Source organism: Prionailurus viverrinus, chromosome B1, assembly GCF_022837055.1.
Source record: "Prionailurus viverrinus isolate Anna chromosome B1, UM_Priviv_1.0, whole genome shotgun sequence".
Lineage (NCBI taxonomy): Eukaryota > Metazoa > Chordata > Mammalia > Carnivora > Felidae > Prionailurus > Prionailurus viverrinus.
This window is the reverse complement of record NC_062564.1, coordinates 20,984,238-21,000,843: the sequence shown is the minus strand read 5'-3', so window position 1 is coordinate 21,000,843 and position 16,606 is coordinate 20,984,238. Positions and strand designations below refer to the sequence as shown.

The window sequence follows — 16,606 nt, the reverse complement described above, 5'->3', positions numbered from 1 at the left end:
TGGCATTGATTTTAGATTTGGAGCCATTTTGAAACTTTGATGAGTGACAGATGTTTTAAATCTTAAAGCAAGTTATGTGTAACAAATAGCAAATGTGTTTTAGGGAAGAATCACCAAAGGTGGAAAATTTCTTACTATGGCATATGTTCCATGAAATATTTCAGAGTAGACTCTTATCAAGTTTAGAGATATATGAGAAACATATTTTTGGCTATAATAAAAATGTCGGTACTTCTTCAACATAGAGATAGTTAAATTTTTTTTAAAGAAAATTGTAAACAATTAAAAATATTTTAGTATCTTTTTCAATTCAGGGGATGTATGGTAAATTCCAAAGGGATTATATGAAGATACATAGAACACAGTTTCTGCCCAGCAGGTTGATATAATGTGTATGTTTTGAGGACAGAGTGATAAGCCAGATACATATGGGACTCTAGTCCAGGGCACAGGTGATGAATAGCATATCCAGAGAGGAGTCAACAGGAAATTAAGGGCTCTTCAAAGAGAGATCACTTCCACTGGAGGGGATCAAGAGGAAGTGTCATGAAGAAGATAGGATTTGAAAATGACCTAGAAAGAGGAAGATATCCAGAAAGGATATCCAGTAGTAGAGATGAGGTTAAGAAGACATTCTTGGTACAGAAACAGCATGAGCAAAGGACTGTGAAAAGTATAGGACCTATCGGTAAAATAGCACATAATTTGCCTTGACTGAGGTAAGGTGGAAAAGGAGGGAATTTGGGAGAGGGGAGAGGAAGAGGGAAAGAAAAGGAATAATAGTAGTATCTCACACTTACTAAGTCTGTACTATGTGCCAGGTACTGTTTTAAGCCTTTACTTGTATTAGCTGTTTAATCATAAGTAGGATAAGGCTAGAAATATAGATTGGGTTCACAATTTTGACTTTGAATGATGAGAGAAGGAGCTTGTATTTTGATGGGCGGTGGTGTCTGAATTGTGAAGCAAGGACCATGGGATGAACTAAGACTATAGCAATAACAACAGTGTTCACTGACACTTTAAATTGAGGTCACTGAGCCCAATTGGGAAGGAAGGCCCCATGAACAGTAGGGTTCGTATTTTCATATTTACAAATTCCCAAGTCTTTAAAGAAAGAGGATATCTTTTTAAATAGAATAGCATGTTTATTTTATATCCCAGAATTGATTTGTGACCAGAGACCTGCGATATAAAATGAATGTTAAGTATCTTAAAAACAAATAAATTGTTACCTGCTTTAAAGTCACTTAAATTTTTTTTTTTAATTTTATTTTTGACAGAGAGAGAGAGAGAGACAAAGACAGAGCGCGGGTAGGTGAGGGGCAGAGAGAGAGGAAAACACAGAATCGGAAGAAGGCTCCAGGCTCTGAGCTGTCAGCACAGAGCCCGACGTGGGGCTCGAACCCACCAACCTTGAGATCATGACCTGAGCTGAAGTTGGATGCTTAACTGACTGAGCCACCCATGCACCCCTCAAGTCACTTGAAATTTTAACCTCAAGCTAAAGTGACCTTTGTGAATCTATGTCAGGATTAGATACGATTTGATTTTGAAAGAAAACATAGGACCATAATGATATTTACTGTCACTGATTTGTTGATATTATTATTTAGGCTAATATATATGTGTCTATGTGAGGTAACTACATCTTTTTTTTCCTGTTAGTCTTTTTTTATAGTCCTTGAGCCTTTTTAAGGGTACTTGTCTTCTAGGAAAAGTATATTTAAAATATGATGTTGTGTATTTTGATAGACGGAGGTCAAAAGACATGTTTATATTTCAGAAAAATGGAGGGAAAGCCTCATAGAATTTAGGCAATGTTTGGCATACTTGTAGCTGTGTTTTTCCCACGCACAGAAAGAAAAGATGGCCTGTGTTTGTTCTTTGTGATTGGTGGGAAGGGGACAGTGTAGGACTGGAAGAATTTACATCAGGTTCACTTGGCAGGGTTCTGATAGGTCCTTGCTAGTTAATTCTAGGCACACTGTTTCTGTCTTGTTAGCGCGTGTGAACTTCTTGGCTAAGGAATTACAGTGGGACAGTTGTGCTGTCTTATGCGTACAGGATTGCCATCCATTGAGGGTCTCCTGCTCCTGGGCCAGACCTTGTTGTACAGACAGCCATGGCAGGACCCAGTCCAGAGGTGATGCCAGGAGCCCCAGAGAGGGGCTCTTCACTGGAAGAAGTGGCTCTGGGCTGTGACCTCTTTTCAGCTTACTGGCAACAGGTCCCTCATTAGCATGGGGTGCTGGGATACACTTGGCTCAGGAGGAAAATCCAAGGCAAAGCCTTGAAGAAAACCCAACTCTTTCCTTGCGTGGGTGCCTAGAATGATACATTGTTAGCATGCAGCCTCTGGTTATAAAAGGAAGAAATCAAACCCAAATGTGGAGGCAAGTTTCTTAATGCTTTCATTTCCCACTTGAAAGTTTTCTGTCAAGCAGCTTCCTTAGGGAGATGTGACGCAGTAGGTCATGCCCAGGAAATTGTATTTGGAATTTCTTTTAAGTTTCTTTAACCAAAGCTACAGAATATCAGAATAAATACAGATGGCTGCAGCAACACCACCTCTTATAGGCAAGAGGACAGGAATGATCCAGACTGTACTTGAGACCCTAGAGACTGAAAACCCTCCTGGCCCCAGCGAAGCTGAGTGTGTGTCCGGAGACCTGAGCGTGCCACACACTCACCTGCACCACCCTGGTAAACAGCTGACGGGAGAGTGGCCAGGATTATTTCTTTCTTTTTTTCTTTTTTGATTCAAGTTAGTTAACATACTGAGTAGTATTGGTTTCAGGAGTAGAACCCAGTGATTCATCACTTACATACAACACCCAGTGCTCATCGCAACGAGTGCCCTCCCTAATGCCTGTCACCCATTTAGCCCATCCTCCCACCCACCTCCCTTCCAGAAGCCTTCGGTTTGTTCTCTGTATTTAAGAGTCTCTTATGGTTTGCCTCCCTCTCAGTTTTTATGTTATTTTTCCATCCCTTCCCCTATGTTCCTCTGTTGTGTTCTTAACTATATTTAATCACATTTTCTCAGATGATATAATAGAGAGTGCTGTTTTTCCTCCCCATCTTCCCAGTTTTTACCTGGGTATATACTTAAACACCTGAAATAAAGACAAGGTTCTCAGCCTCCCTTGAAGCATTGGACTAATTCTGCTAATGCCAAGTAAGGAAAAGTGTCTTGTGACTTTTGGGAAGTGTCTTTTTTAGTATATTCACCCCTTCTGTTACGGATTGAAAGTGTCCCCCTGCAGTTCGTATGTTGAGAACCTAACCTCAGGGTGAGGATGTTAGGAAGTGGGGCCTTTGGGTATGATTAGGTCATGAGGTTGGGTCCTTCCTGAATGGAATTAGTGTCCTTATAAAAGAGACCCCTGAGAGCTCTTGTGCCACATGAAGACACAGCCAGAAGATGGCCATTTATGAACCAGGAAGTGGGCTCTCACCAGACACTGAATCTGCTGATGCCTTGATCTTGGGCTTCCCAGTCTCATTTGTTGTTTAAGCCACCCTGTCTATGCTGGTTTTGTTTTAGCAGCCCAAACTGAGACACCTTCCTGCTTCCTACTTCTCACTGATTGGGAGGCAGATCTGGGGCTGAAGTTTGAAGATCTCCTTAAGACCATGAAGTGAATGCTGTATATTGAGAATGGGCAGGAGAACAAGATAGAAGAAGCCTGTACCCTTGGTCCAGTGGAGCCCCAGCACATGGCCTCTAGACTTTCCACGACAGCAAAATGAGCCTCTGGTTCAGGCCACTGTTATCTGGGGTTTTCTGTCACTGAGAGCTGAACCTAAATCCTGGTGAATAAGATTGGGGTAACTAAGTTGAAATGAAGATATGCAAAAGAGGTTTAAATTTTCAGTATAGGATACCTTTTTAAATAGTGAACAGTTTTAAAGAAAAGACTAGACGGAACTGTTAAGCTCTGGGATAAATCTATTAGACAATTCAGCCCAGCTATACTAGAGTTGCTTATATGTAGTTCTTTTCATAAAAGTGAGATATTTAAAACTTGGAAGATTTTTCTAAACCTGCAGTTCTCTGAAAGCTATCAAGTTATTCTGAATTTCTTCAGCATGCTCATAAACTTCCAAAACGTCCAAAACTTTGGATTATAAAATGGACTTGTGATTGATCTAATTGACTGATCTACATTGTGGTCGGATTCATATGATTTGGTTTCCTTTGAAGTTCATTGAGATTTATTTTAAATGGTCTAAAGTTATATCCATTTTTATGTGTGTTTCTCATGGGCTTGCAAAGCGTATGGATTCTATAATCGCTAGAGGCAGGTTTCTGTGCGTGTTAATGCTCTACATTTATTTCCATAGTGTTTATTGTCTCATCCTCTAGAATGTGATTTCTGTGGGGGTAAGGACTGTGTTTTGTTCACTGCTCTGTTTCTATTACCTAGAATGGTGACTGACATACGCAGATTCTAATGATTGATTGCAAGTGAACTAAGTCAAATCAACTGTGACGTTCAAATTGCCTGTAGCATTGATAATTTTTTCTTTGTTTAACATCAACAATTGAAGGAAGTGGTCGAAATCTCCTACTATGGGCATGCATTTGTCAGTTTTTTCCATAGTTCTTTCAAATTTTGCTTCATGTATTTTGAGGTTATCTTATTAGTGCATACAAACCTAGAATAATTTCCCCCTAATAAGTTGCATATATTCACATTATGGACTTAATAAGGTTTTTAGTCTTAATGTCTATTGTATTTTATGTTAATATAACTACCTCAGCTTTGTTTTTTATTAGTATTTATTTACTTGGTTTTTCTGCATCTGTTCATTGAGTATTGGAATTTGTCAGGTTGTTTTTTTCTCTATTTCCAGCATTTCCAGGTTCTTTTGACTTGATATTTCTTTTCTCTTTTTTTTTTAACTTTTTCCAATGTTTTTATTAAATTTTTGAGAGAGAGAGACAGAGAATGAATGGGGGGAAGGGACAGAGAGAGAGGGAATCTGAAGTAGGCTTCAGGCTCTGAGATGTCAGCACAGAACTCGTGAACCACAAGGTCATGACCTGGGCCGAAGTCGGACACTCAACCGACTGAGCCACCCAGGCGGCCCTTGACTTGATATTTCTTTGTAATAACAGTAATAACTGGAATTAAAAAAACCCTATCTGATACTGTGACTTTTAACTGGAAAATGAGTCCATCATATTTACTCTAATGAATGAACTTTTAGACATGTTTCTGTCATCTTATTTTGTGTTTTATGTGTGTTCTATATTTTTTCTCATGTTTTGCGTTTCTTAGATAAATGGAAATTTTTATTGTGAACTCCTTCGTTAAATTTATTTACTGGGGGTCCTGAAGGCCTCAGTGGGATGGGCTTTCCTATGGGGAGAGGATTTGTACTTCTTTTTTTTTTTTTAATTTTTTTTTTAATGTTTATTTATTTTTGGGACAGAGAGAGACAGAGCATGAACGGGGGAGGGGCAGAGAGAGAGGGAGACACAGAATCGGAAGCAGGCTCCAGGCTCTGAGCCATCAGCCCAGAGCCCGACGCGGGGCTCGAACTCACGAACCGCGAGATCGTGACCTGAGCCGAAGTCGGACGCTCAACCAACTGAGCCACCCAGGCACCCCTGTACTTCTATATACAAATAAGCTAGGAGACGGTTTTAGGAGGTGCATAAAACTGCTACTGGGCTAATCTAACTCCCTTTGTCCTGTCTTAGAATAATAGCCCTGATTTCAGCTGCCTCATCTTGAGGAGGGACTGAGGCTTTGTACCTACATAGGCATTCATTCCCTTCATATAAACTTAACCACTCACTTTTCTGCTTTCATCTTCCTCGTGGATGTTTATCCTCTCTGTCTCTCAGTCCGTCTCTTTACCTTGGGAAATTTCCATTTTCTGCTGAGTCCTACCGTACTGTGTTGTCATTTATCCAGGATTATGTTATCATTTATCCAGGAGTGAGTGGTGTTTTTGTAGAATAGTGCTTCGGAGTACGCAGCCTCATCTACTTTTGGAAACAGAAATCCTCATGTACTTGCTAAGAATTAATAGTATAGGCAGATTTTATAATTTTCAATAAGCAGTTACAATATGTACAAGTTATCCTTCTACCTACAAGATTTAACTCTGATTTTCAGGTCTCCTGATCCTTAGAAGACTGTGTTGTAGAGCCTTCAAGTGATTCTGATCTCAGAATGTTCATGTGTGAGTGCAAGGGGAATTTTATGTTAAGAGAGAGAACTTGTGCTTCTTGAACACCAATCAAGGATTGTTTTCCCTCTCCTTAAAATATCTCTACCTCTACAATTTGGTTAAGGAGGAGTAGACTTGTTTATATGAACTCTCTTGAGGGGCAAGGGTGGGATGGGGACAAGGAGGGAAAGGGAGCCTACCCCTTTGGTCTTACTGGGGTTCCCCTAAAATGCCTTCAGGGAGCAACTGGAGAACCACTGAGCAGAGGTACAGCATCAGCCACTTACTTAGGAAGTAAGTCCTTTCCTGTCCGAGCATTGCAAGGTGCCACGTTTGGTTGAGGGTGGTGAGAGACAGAATACAGCAGTAAGCCGTATGCCGTCATCAGCCCAGCATGGCGGGAGTGGGGAGCCAGCCTCCTTGGCTGTCTATCCCTGGCCTCAGTTTTCATCTTGAAAAGTTAGAGTAGTAGACTAGCAGGCTATTTCATTCTGAATCTTAATTTCTCCCCCTCTATAAATCTTTTGAAATAAAAATAAGTGGCTTTTATAAATGGATTATATTTGGTGCTCCAAGATGCGAATGTCAAACACATGTCTTCGGTTTATATTATAATAAATAAGTTAACAACACCTACTACCTTCCATTGAGTATCTGCTCTGTAGTGGACACTTCACATGTATTTATCTCATTATCAGAACTATCTAATGAGAATAATAAAATGAGGACTGACAGGTAAACACCCATCTGTCTGCCTCTAAAACCCTCTCAAGCTTTCCAACACTGGGTTGCTTTTAGGAATCTGCTTTTATCACTTAACTATAGGTTCAAATGAGTGTGGTAATGTTATAATTACAGCTGATACTCATTAGAATTTTCTAGAGGTGTTTAATTTTGCATGAGAGCCATCTTAAATTTTTGTTGGAAGCCTGGAAGGATGGCAATAATTGTCGTTTTCTTGTTATTGCCGTTGTAAAGGGACAAACAAAAGTGCTTTGCCCACCTTTTCCCCCTTCCTGCTCAACGCCTGCAATAAGTAAAATAATTGGCTGAAATGTGTATGCATTTATGTACATAGTTGTGACTTTCACATCTAACTGATTTTTTTTTCTATGTTGTTTGGATTAGGGAAAATTCAGAGGCACAATATGCTCTTAGGAACAAGTTCTTGGCATAGATGACTAGTTTCTCTTTACTTACTTTCTGTGTAATGATAGCCCTTTAACTTTTGGAAGTGGAGAAATTGCCATCAATTATTGATTGGGGCAAGAATCAAGAATGAGTCAGAGGTAGACTCTCTATCCTTGTGTTAGGTGAAGGTGGAATCTAACATGGAGCCATTTGCCACATTTTTCCCTTAGATTTTTGCTGTATTTGTGTTGGAGTTAGCCTTTCAGCCCAACAGAGAAGTTTGCCTTGACTCTTTAAGTTCAATAGTATCCTTCACTGAGTATCTTAGATGTGCAAGGCTCTTCGTATGCCCCATTAGAAAGGATATTTTGGTTATGAGCATTTCTCTATTTGAATAAAAAAGGAATTGTTTAGAAGTCGTAAGGGGGGAAAAAAACAGGCTTTAGAATATGAAACAAGAAAGTGGCCAAAAATCATAGTTGTAATTGTTAGTATTGCATTTTTTTCATATTCCTCCATAAATTATCTTTACACTCACAGAAAAATGTCCTGGAAAAAGGACCACAGCTAGGGGTTCGGATGTGTGAACTGTTAGGACTGACAAGTTCTGAGGGAGGCGCAAGTGATAAACCGGAAGGATTTGTTTGCCTGGGTTTTAATTTGACAATGAGCTGTGATTCAAAGGATCACAGTAGAATTCTTTGTGCCTCTCTGGTGATGACTGGGTGCGTGTGGGCTCGTGCTCAGAGTACATTAAACAACTCGATGATGCTAGAGCCACAGATGATGAAACTTTGTTTTGTTGCTTGCAAACAAGGACATTCCCGCAAGCAGGATTTGTTGAAACCTTCCTGTGAAAGATTCTTAAACAAACTTGGTCTTTGTTGACATAAGATAAACCAAATAGGGAGAGTGAGTATGAAAGTTTAGAAGGTTCAAAGAATTTGCACAAACTATACTTTTTGGTCATATTCATAAAATGTTAGTCTTTTGGTGACAAGGAGGTCATTTGATTGTACCTTACAACATTCCCTAAATGATCAGCTATTCCTGTTTGGCTTTTGTCTTTACTAAAAGGGTGGTCATCTAAACAGAAGGACAGAACAAATAACTGAAAGGGAACCCAAAGCCCAAATTGTTGAGGGGGATCCTAGCTGCTTTAAGCTAGTTCCCAACTGTAGGCCTGGATGAATTATGCCTCGTGATATTAAAATAATTTGTAGATACAAGTGTGGAGTGACCATCTATAATCTTGGAGGTGCCCTGAAGTACAAGAAAGGGAGCAGAAAAAAGGAAAGATCCAGTACCCTTTTTTCAAAATGGAGGCCAGTGTAGATCTTGGAAACCACAGACGAGGGAGCTGGACACAGTTCACCAGCAAAATCTTAGCAGTATTTGGCATGTAGTGGGAAAAGAAGTGACTGATTTCTAAAAGGCATGAGTTCACCAAGGACAAGTTATGCCTAACAAACTCTGTGTTCTACTTTTACATGGCTTTAGGCTGGTAGATTTAGGAGTTTAAACATAAAGTATTAGGATTTCAGAAAGCATTCCACGTTATGTGTTGTGATAACCTTGGGATGAGCTGGAGAGAAATGTGGTTTCCTGGTTGGTTGCATGATATACCCAGAGTGTTGACTAATGGGTCGATACCAGCTTGGAGGGATGTTCTTTGTGGCGGGCCATGGTACTCTGCCCTTGACCCCATCAGGTTTAACAGTTCTAATATTTTATCATTAGATTAAAATGGAACACATGCTTATGTTAAACCCATCAGGTTTAACAGTTCTAATATTTTATCATTAGATTAAAATGGAACACATGCTTATTAAATTTGCAACGACATAAAGATAGGTACAGTACTTAGTATATTGATTGATGGATTTATAATACAACATAATCCTGAATAATATGAAACTTACATTCTGAATTTGACTTTTAAAATAATCACTGAAACAAAATCTAATCTAAACAACCAATCTGTTGATATCTTTGAGAAAAGAAACCTAGGGTTTTAGTTGACTACAAATCAAGTCTGATTCATTCATTCAGTGAACAAATGTTTATTGTGCCCCTATCCATATCGCTAAGTACATGGGGAATACAAGTGAATAAAATCGAGACCTTGCTTTCAAGAAGCTTCTAGCCTAAAGGAATACGTTAATTTCCCAGGGGTGCCATAAAAAAATACCACAAACTGGGAGGCTTAAAAAGACCAGAAATTGATTGTCTCACAGTTCTGGAAACTAAAGGTCCCAAATCAAGGTGGCGGTAGGGCCACGATCCTCTTGAAACCTGTAGGGGAGAGTCCGTCCTTGCCGCTCTGGCTTCTGGTGGTGGCCGTGAGGCTTTGGGGCTCCTTGGCTTGCAACTGTGTCACTGTAACTTCTGCCTCTGTCATCACGTGGCATTCTCCCTCTGTGCGTCATCACATGACATTTTCCTCTTGTAAGCGCACCAATCATAGTGGATTAGGGCTCACCCTAGTGACCTCATCTTCACTTGATCATACCTGCAAAGACCTGTTTCCCAATAAGGAACCAGGGTTTAGGACTTCAACATATCTTTTGGGGGAACACCGTTCCACCCATAACGAGGATTGAAAACTATTCGTCCAAGTGGTTGACTGTAATTCTGATAGGAAGAATTGCCTTTAAAATACAGTGCCATGAGAACAACACGAGCTTGGGGGAGGCCATCCAGGATGCTTGGGAGCTGTCCAGGCAAAGAGGAGGAGTCTCTTTCCAGGAAGAAGAAACAGCTGCGCTGAAAGCCTGGAGGCAGGCAGAGGCTTGGAGTTCCGAGAAAGTTACCAGGAAACCCAGCATAGCTCGAGGGTATGAGGGGAAGGCCGAAGATGAGCTAAGGAGATAGCACGGAGCCAGATCCAGCAGAGCTTTGTACAGTGTTGAGGTGGCTTGGGGTGGCTGCTAAAAACAAACACAACCAAAAAAGATTAATAGAAGCACACAGGATGGAAGAAGATACTAGGCACACGAGACTGTACTTGTCTGACCACATCTGGAGCGCTTTGTCTTGTTCAGAGTGTCAGTTTCTAAGTTAGTGCTTTTCAAAGTGTAGTAGTTGTACTTTGCTTGTTTTTAAAAAAAAACTTTTAAAAAATGTTTTATTTATTTTTGAGAGAGAGAGACGGGGGGGGGGGGGGGGAGAGGGAGGGACAATGCAAGTGGGGGAGGGGCAGAGAGAGAGGGAGTCACAGAATCTGAAGCAGGCTCCAGGCCTGTCAGCACAGAGCTCGGCACAGGGCTTGAACTCAGGAACTGTGAGATCATGACCTAGGCTGAAGTCAGACGCCTAACCAACTGAGCCACCCAGGCTCCCTGTAGTTGTACTTTGAAGTCACGTATTTACCCTAGAGGAGAGAAATCTTGGGATGGCAGCCATTTGGAATTATTTGGGTGAGAAGACTTTTCTGTAGTTGTTCTTGGGGCAGAATTAGACTGATCGGCAGGAGCTACCGGAAAGCTTCTAGAAGTCAGAGCCACACGGAGCCACATGGGAAAGAACAGGGGGATGCCTGGAGAATGAGTCCTTTCTGTGCCTTGGCCATCCATCAGCTCTGAAAGGTGTTCTGCACTGAAGGTAAGGTGGGGAATGATGTTCTCCAAGGTCCCCCATGAGAAGTATCTGGTAGGTTTTCAAATGTGCCCTTGAGATTTCTAAAATACATTTACCCATACTTTATAATTAAAATGTAAGAGCATTAGAAAGGTTTTAAGATTCGGGGCGCCTGGGTGGCGCAGTCGGTTAAGCGTCCGACTTCAGCCAGGTCACAATCTCACGGTCCGTGAGTTTGAGCCCCACATCAGGCTCTGGGCTGATGGCTCGGAGCCTGGAGCCTGCTTCCGATTCTGTGTCTCCCTCTCTCTCTGCCCCTCCCCCGTTCATGCTCTGTCTCTCTCTGTCCCAAAAAATAAATAAACGTTGAAAAAAAAACTTAAAAAAAAAAAGAAAGGTTTTAAGATTAAATGTCCATGGGGGGTTATGAAACAACTGAATTCTTTAAAAAGCCTTTGTAATACAATGTGGTCTGTCAATTATATCTCCACTCAAAAAATCTTTGCGGAATTATTTCAGTGTGCTGGTCTTTTGCGACACTCTGCTGTGATTGTGGTGGGTGTCCTTCTGCTCCCGTCCTTGGTACAAGTACCTCTTTCCTTTTCCTCATGTTCTCTCAGCTGTCCTTATGTGGCTTGTTCTATCAGATTCGTTCCCAGGGATCAGTTGCCAGTCATTTGTGTTAAGCCAAATAATTCCTGTTTATAAGTGATGGTATGTAAACGTGTACGTCCTTTTTTACACCAAGCAAACCGCTTAACGTTCATTGGGGAAGGAAGAACCAGGAGGATGCACAGTGTAAGTAAAAGTTAGTACTACCCAGGTGCCATGGCACCCAGTCCCTTGGTGGGAGGCCACATTCAAAGAAACACTGCCAAAAGTATACCTAGAAGGAACTTGGACTTTGACTTGTATCTACTGAAGGAGACAGAGCTCTTACTCCACACCAGCACTTCCCCAAATGCACCACCACCCCCAGCCCTTTGTTATATAAATCAGCCTGGCTTTTTGGCTTTAATTTCTTTAAGTGTGTGGTGTGTGTTTTTTTACTTCTTTGAGTCAAAAGGAAGCTCCTGAACTACAGCATTCATGTGGAGAGTAGCAAAATAGAAGCTTAGGAAGAGCGCAGGCTGAGCCCCATGGCAGATGGGGTGGTTGTGGAAGTCCAGGCTGCGGTGTTGGGATTGCTGGAGAAATGGCAGGAGGCAGATTAGATCCAAGTAAGTCAATAATAGATTCAAAGCATTGACGTTCAGCTCATTCTATGCATTTCATCATCCTCTGTTATTTTTGAGTATGCTGATATTTAGAAGCATTTCCAGGCATGTTTTAAAATGACAGACATTAAACTCTCTTTGACCAAAATAATTCTTTTCAAATCTCTGCACAGCATGGTTTCATAGTTGGTTCCTCTTGCAGGGACCATTTAACGTCAGGACTGGGAAATAACAGTGCTGGTCTCCTGGACTCAGCTGGAATTCACAGCCCCGCGTTTGATATTTCTCTCTCTGCATGTTGGTGCTAAGAACTGCCGAAACAGCTCTTTGCAAAGAAGCAGCAGTAGTATGAGTATGAAGGGAGTTGATTTATCTTCCTGTTACATTCTTGTTTCCCTACTCCAGGTGTACCATTGCTACATTGTAATACGGAAGCAATATAGAGGCAAGAAGGCCAAGATAATAGTTTTATTTTGGGGTGATACAAAGTGAGTGTTTTTACTTAAAAAATGTTTTTAATGTTTACTTTTATTTTTGAGAGAGAATGTGAGTGGGGGAGGGGCAGAGAGCGAGGGAGACAGGATCCCAGGCAGGCTCCATGCTGTCAGCAGAGAGCCTGACCCAGGGCTTGAACTCACAAACCCGGAGATTATAGCCTGAGCCGAAGCCAGACGCTTAACTGACTGAACCACCCAGGTGCCCCCAAATGAGTGTTTTTAAAAAGAAGTTTGAGAAACTGTGGGAGTAGTACATATATGTGTCCATATATTTTAAATTTCTGCTTAATTGGCAGGTCTTATAATGCTCTATTCTTTTTGTTTTTATAAATCCTATTCCTTGTAGAGCCCACTCTTCACACGTTATTTAAATAATTGATTTGTTTAGGGAACTGTTACTGATCAGCCATTACCCCATAGAATTTTTAGATGATGTGATAATCTGACTTTTAAATTTTTTTTTTTCTTCAACATTTTTATTTATTTTTGGGACAGAGAGAGACAGAGCATGAACGGGGGAGGGGCAGAGAGAGAGGGAGACACAGAATCGGAAACAGGCTCCAGGCTCTGAGCCATCAGCCCAGAGCCCGACGCGGGGCTCGAACTCACCGACCGCGAGATCGTGACCTGGCTGAAGTCAGACGCTTAACCGACTGCGCCACCCAGGCGCCCTGATAATCTGACTTTTAAATTGTAGTGCTACTTAGGCCACTGCTATTAGAATTTAAGATCAAAATAGATGTTTCCAGGAACTTTTGATTAAGAATTTACAGATATATAATTATTTTAAGGATTTGCTACTATTTATTAGGGAAATAGCTTCAGTTGTTATTAAGTATTTATATGAAATTCAGGATCTTTTTCCAGAAAAGGAAATTTTCAAATAAAGTAAGAATGAGGAAAGGTTGAACTTTAAAGTAAGTGATTTTTAGAAGTGGTTGATTATATTAATTGCCAGAATTTCAAAATTAGTTTTTAAAGATTATGGATGCTGCTTTGTTCTGAGGACCAGGTAAACAGTATTAGGCTTTTTTCTTTTTCTTTCTTTTTTTTTTTTTCTTTCAATGACTTCTGGAGGGCAAGAATGCATAAGGTATTCAGATTAGTCATGGCTCCTCCCCCCACCCCCCCCAGGAGTACTTTATCTAAAGACCCCAGCACCAACCTGAACAGGCTGCCCCCCCCAGACACCCCCATGTCCCACAGTCACTCTGGACTTCCCTTACCCATAAGCATACTATATGGTAACAGCCAGTTGTTTTTGTCTTCCTCTGCCTGTATCTCCTTGCTACTTGGACTTTTCTTTAGAAATTGCATTTATTTATTTATTTTTAAGTTTTTATTTAGATTCCAGTTAGTTAGCATACAGTATAATGTTAGTTTTAGGTGTACAATATTGTGATTCAACACTTCCAGCCATCACCCGGTGTTCATCATGACAGTGCACTCCTTAATCCCCATCACCTATTTCCCCCATCCCCCACCCACCTTCCCTCTGGTAACCATCAGTGTGTTCCCTATAGGTAAGAGTCCATTTTTTGATTTGCCTTTCTCTCTTTTTTTCCCTTTGAGTAAAGGGTTGGTTTCATTTCTTAAATTACACTTATGAGTGAAATCACATGATATTTCTCTGACTTACTACGCTTAGTGTAATACTCTCTAGCTCTATCCACATCATTGCAAATGGAAAGAGTTCATTCTTTTTGATGGCTGAGTAATATTCCTTTGTAAGTGTCCATTGATTGATGAATGGATAAAGATACATATTTTTATAATATAAAAATATATATGTATGTAATATAAATATGTAAGTTGCATTTAGACTGTTTCCTTTTGTCTTTTTTTCCTTTTATTTGTTTGTTTGTTTATTTTTATTTTAGAGAGACAGCATGAGTGGGAGAGGGGCAAAGGGGAAGAGTGAGAGAGAATCTCTCCCTGCTCAGCATAGAGGCAAACTCAGGGCTTCATCTCACGACCCTGGGATCATTACCTGGGCCAGAATCAAGAGCTGGATGTTCAACTGACTGAGTCACCCGGGTACCCCTCTTTTTGAAATTCCAAGAGTTAATCTTTTAGAGAAATTGAAAGTTCATTTAGCAATCAATAGGTCGAATTCAGTCTATGCAATAATATTCCAAAAATTAAGAAAAAGTTTGGTGAAAATTTAAGTTGGAGAAATTATTTGCAGTCATGGCATATTAATAAGTGGAATATGAATGTGACAAGAATGCAGACCTCAGTGTTAGGAACATTATTTCAAGTTATTTTAGTTTTAAACTTATTTGTTTTCATCTTCTGAGCTTAAATCTTAGGCTCTGAATTATGATAATGAAGAACTGGCTCTGCTGTAATTACTTTCCCTGAGCACAGAAGAGAGATGTTTTATTCAGGTTTATTTGAAGCCAGCATGAACTTCCAAACCCGTCTCAGCCAATAGTGGTATTTCCACAATCTGCCAAGATGCTAATGATAAAAATCTCTGGAGACACATTGTTTCTGTATTTTAAGAAGTACCAAATCAGAACATGCTTTGCAAAATTGAAAATATAGTTATTCAAACAAAATGACAAATTTTTAAGAAAGGGCTTTCCAGTGAAACCATAAACCATGAGTACACTGGGCATAGTATCCATCTATATTTTGTGAACTTGAACTCAAAATGAATCTGAATTCCGCTTGAATTCCTTTTCTGCCACAGTTTGATAGAAGGAATTTTGCTTAGCACTGAAACAAAAGTGACTGAATTCTAACAATGAATTAAATTAGTTAGCTTTTTGGGGAGGGTGTAGGGTGTAGGGTGGTGACTTGAGAGGGATACTTTGGCTCTGTTTAGAAAGAGAATGGCAAGGATGAGGAGAAAGAGGATCTCTTTTGCATTGTTGGTGGGAATGCAAGCTGGTGCAGCCACTCTGGAAAACAGTATGGAGGTTCCTCAAAAAATTAAAACTAGAACTACCCTACGATCCCGCAATTGCACTACTAGGCATTTATCCAAGGGACACAGGTGTGCTGTTTCGAAGGGACACATGCACCCCCATGTTTATAGCAGCACTATCAACAATAGCCAAAGTATGGAAAGAGCCCAAATGTCCATCGATGGATGAATGGATAAAGATGATGTATATGTCATATATATGAGTATTACTCGGCAATCAAAAAGAATGAAATCTTGCCATTTGCAACTACGTGGATGGAACTGGAGGTTATTATGCTAAGTGAAATTAGTCAGAGAAAGACAAAAATCATATGACTTCACTCATATGAGGACTTTAAGGGACAAAACAGATGAACATAAGGGAAGGGAAACAAAAATAATATAAAAACAGGGAGGGGGACAAAACAGAAGAGACTCATAAATATGGAGAACAAACTGAGGGTGGCTGGAGCTGTTGTCGGAGGGGGGATGGGCTAAATGGGTAAGGGGCATTAAGGAATGTACTCCTGAAATCATTGTTGCAATATATGCTAACTAATTTGGATGTAAATTTTAAAAAATTAAAAATAAAATTCAGTTAGCACTGAATTATTCAGTTAGCCCATTTATTTAGAATACCTTGTTCCATGAAATGACTGTGCCAAATATTACTGTTTGTTTTCTGAGAATGCAAAGAACTCGACATGGAAGTTTTGACTATAGTCTAGAAGCACATACTTGAATTTACTATGCATTTGTTTTTTTTTTTTAAGTTTAGAATGAGAGTACAAGTTTTCGATGATTAAAACAAAACAAAACAAAGAAACATCCATGCACAAAGTTTTACTGAAGTCATTCTGACATTATTTGTTCGTTCCCTTTTATTATTTATAAATTACAATTGCCCCTTGAACAACATGGTGGACAGGGGCACCAACCTTTCTCATAGTCAAAAGTCCAAGTATAACTTTTGACTCTCCCAAAACTTTAACTACTAATAGGCTACTGTTGACCAGAAGCCTTATAGGTAATATAAACAGTGAACACATGTTTTGTGTATTGTAACTATTATATAC

At 40.1% G+C, this 16,606-nt stretch overlaps 1 protein-coding gene across 4 annotated transcripts in view; it reads left to right on the top strand.

The window, feature by feature from the left end:
- Positions 1–16,606, top strand: part of SLC7A2 (solute carrier family 7 member 2) — a 75,841-nt gene that overhangs the window by 23,563 nt on the left and 35,672 nt on the right. The window contains exon 1 of one of the 4 annotated variants that reach the window (XM_047856613.1): positions 10,812–10,926. The exons of 2 other annotated variants lie outside the window; for them this stretch is intronic. The gene's annotated coding sequence lies outside the window, so the exon portion shown is untranslated. Of the gene's footprint in view, positions 1–10,811; positions 10,927–12,524; positions 12,608–16,606 lie in introns of those variants that run through there. One more of the 4 variants, XM_047856611.1, reaches the window with a different exon arrangement.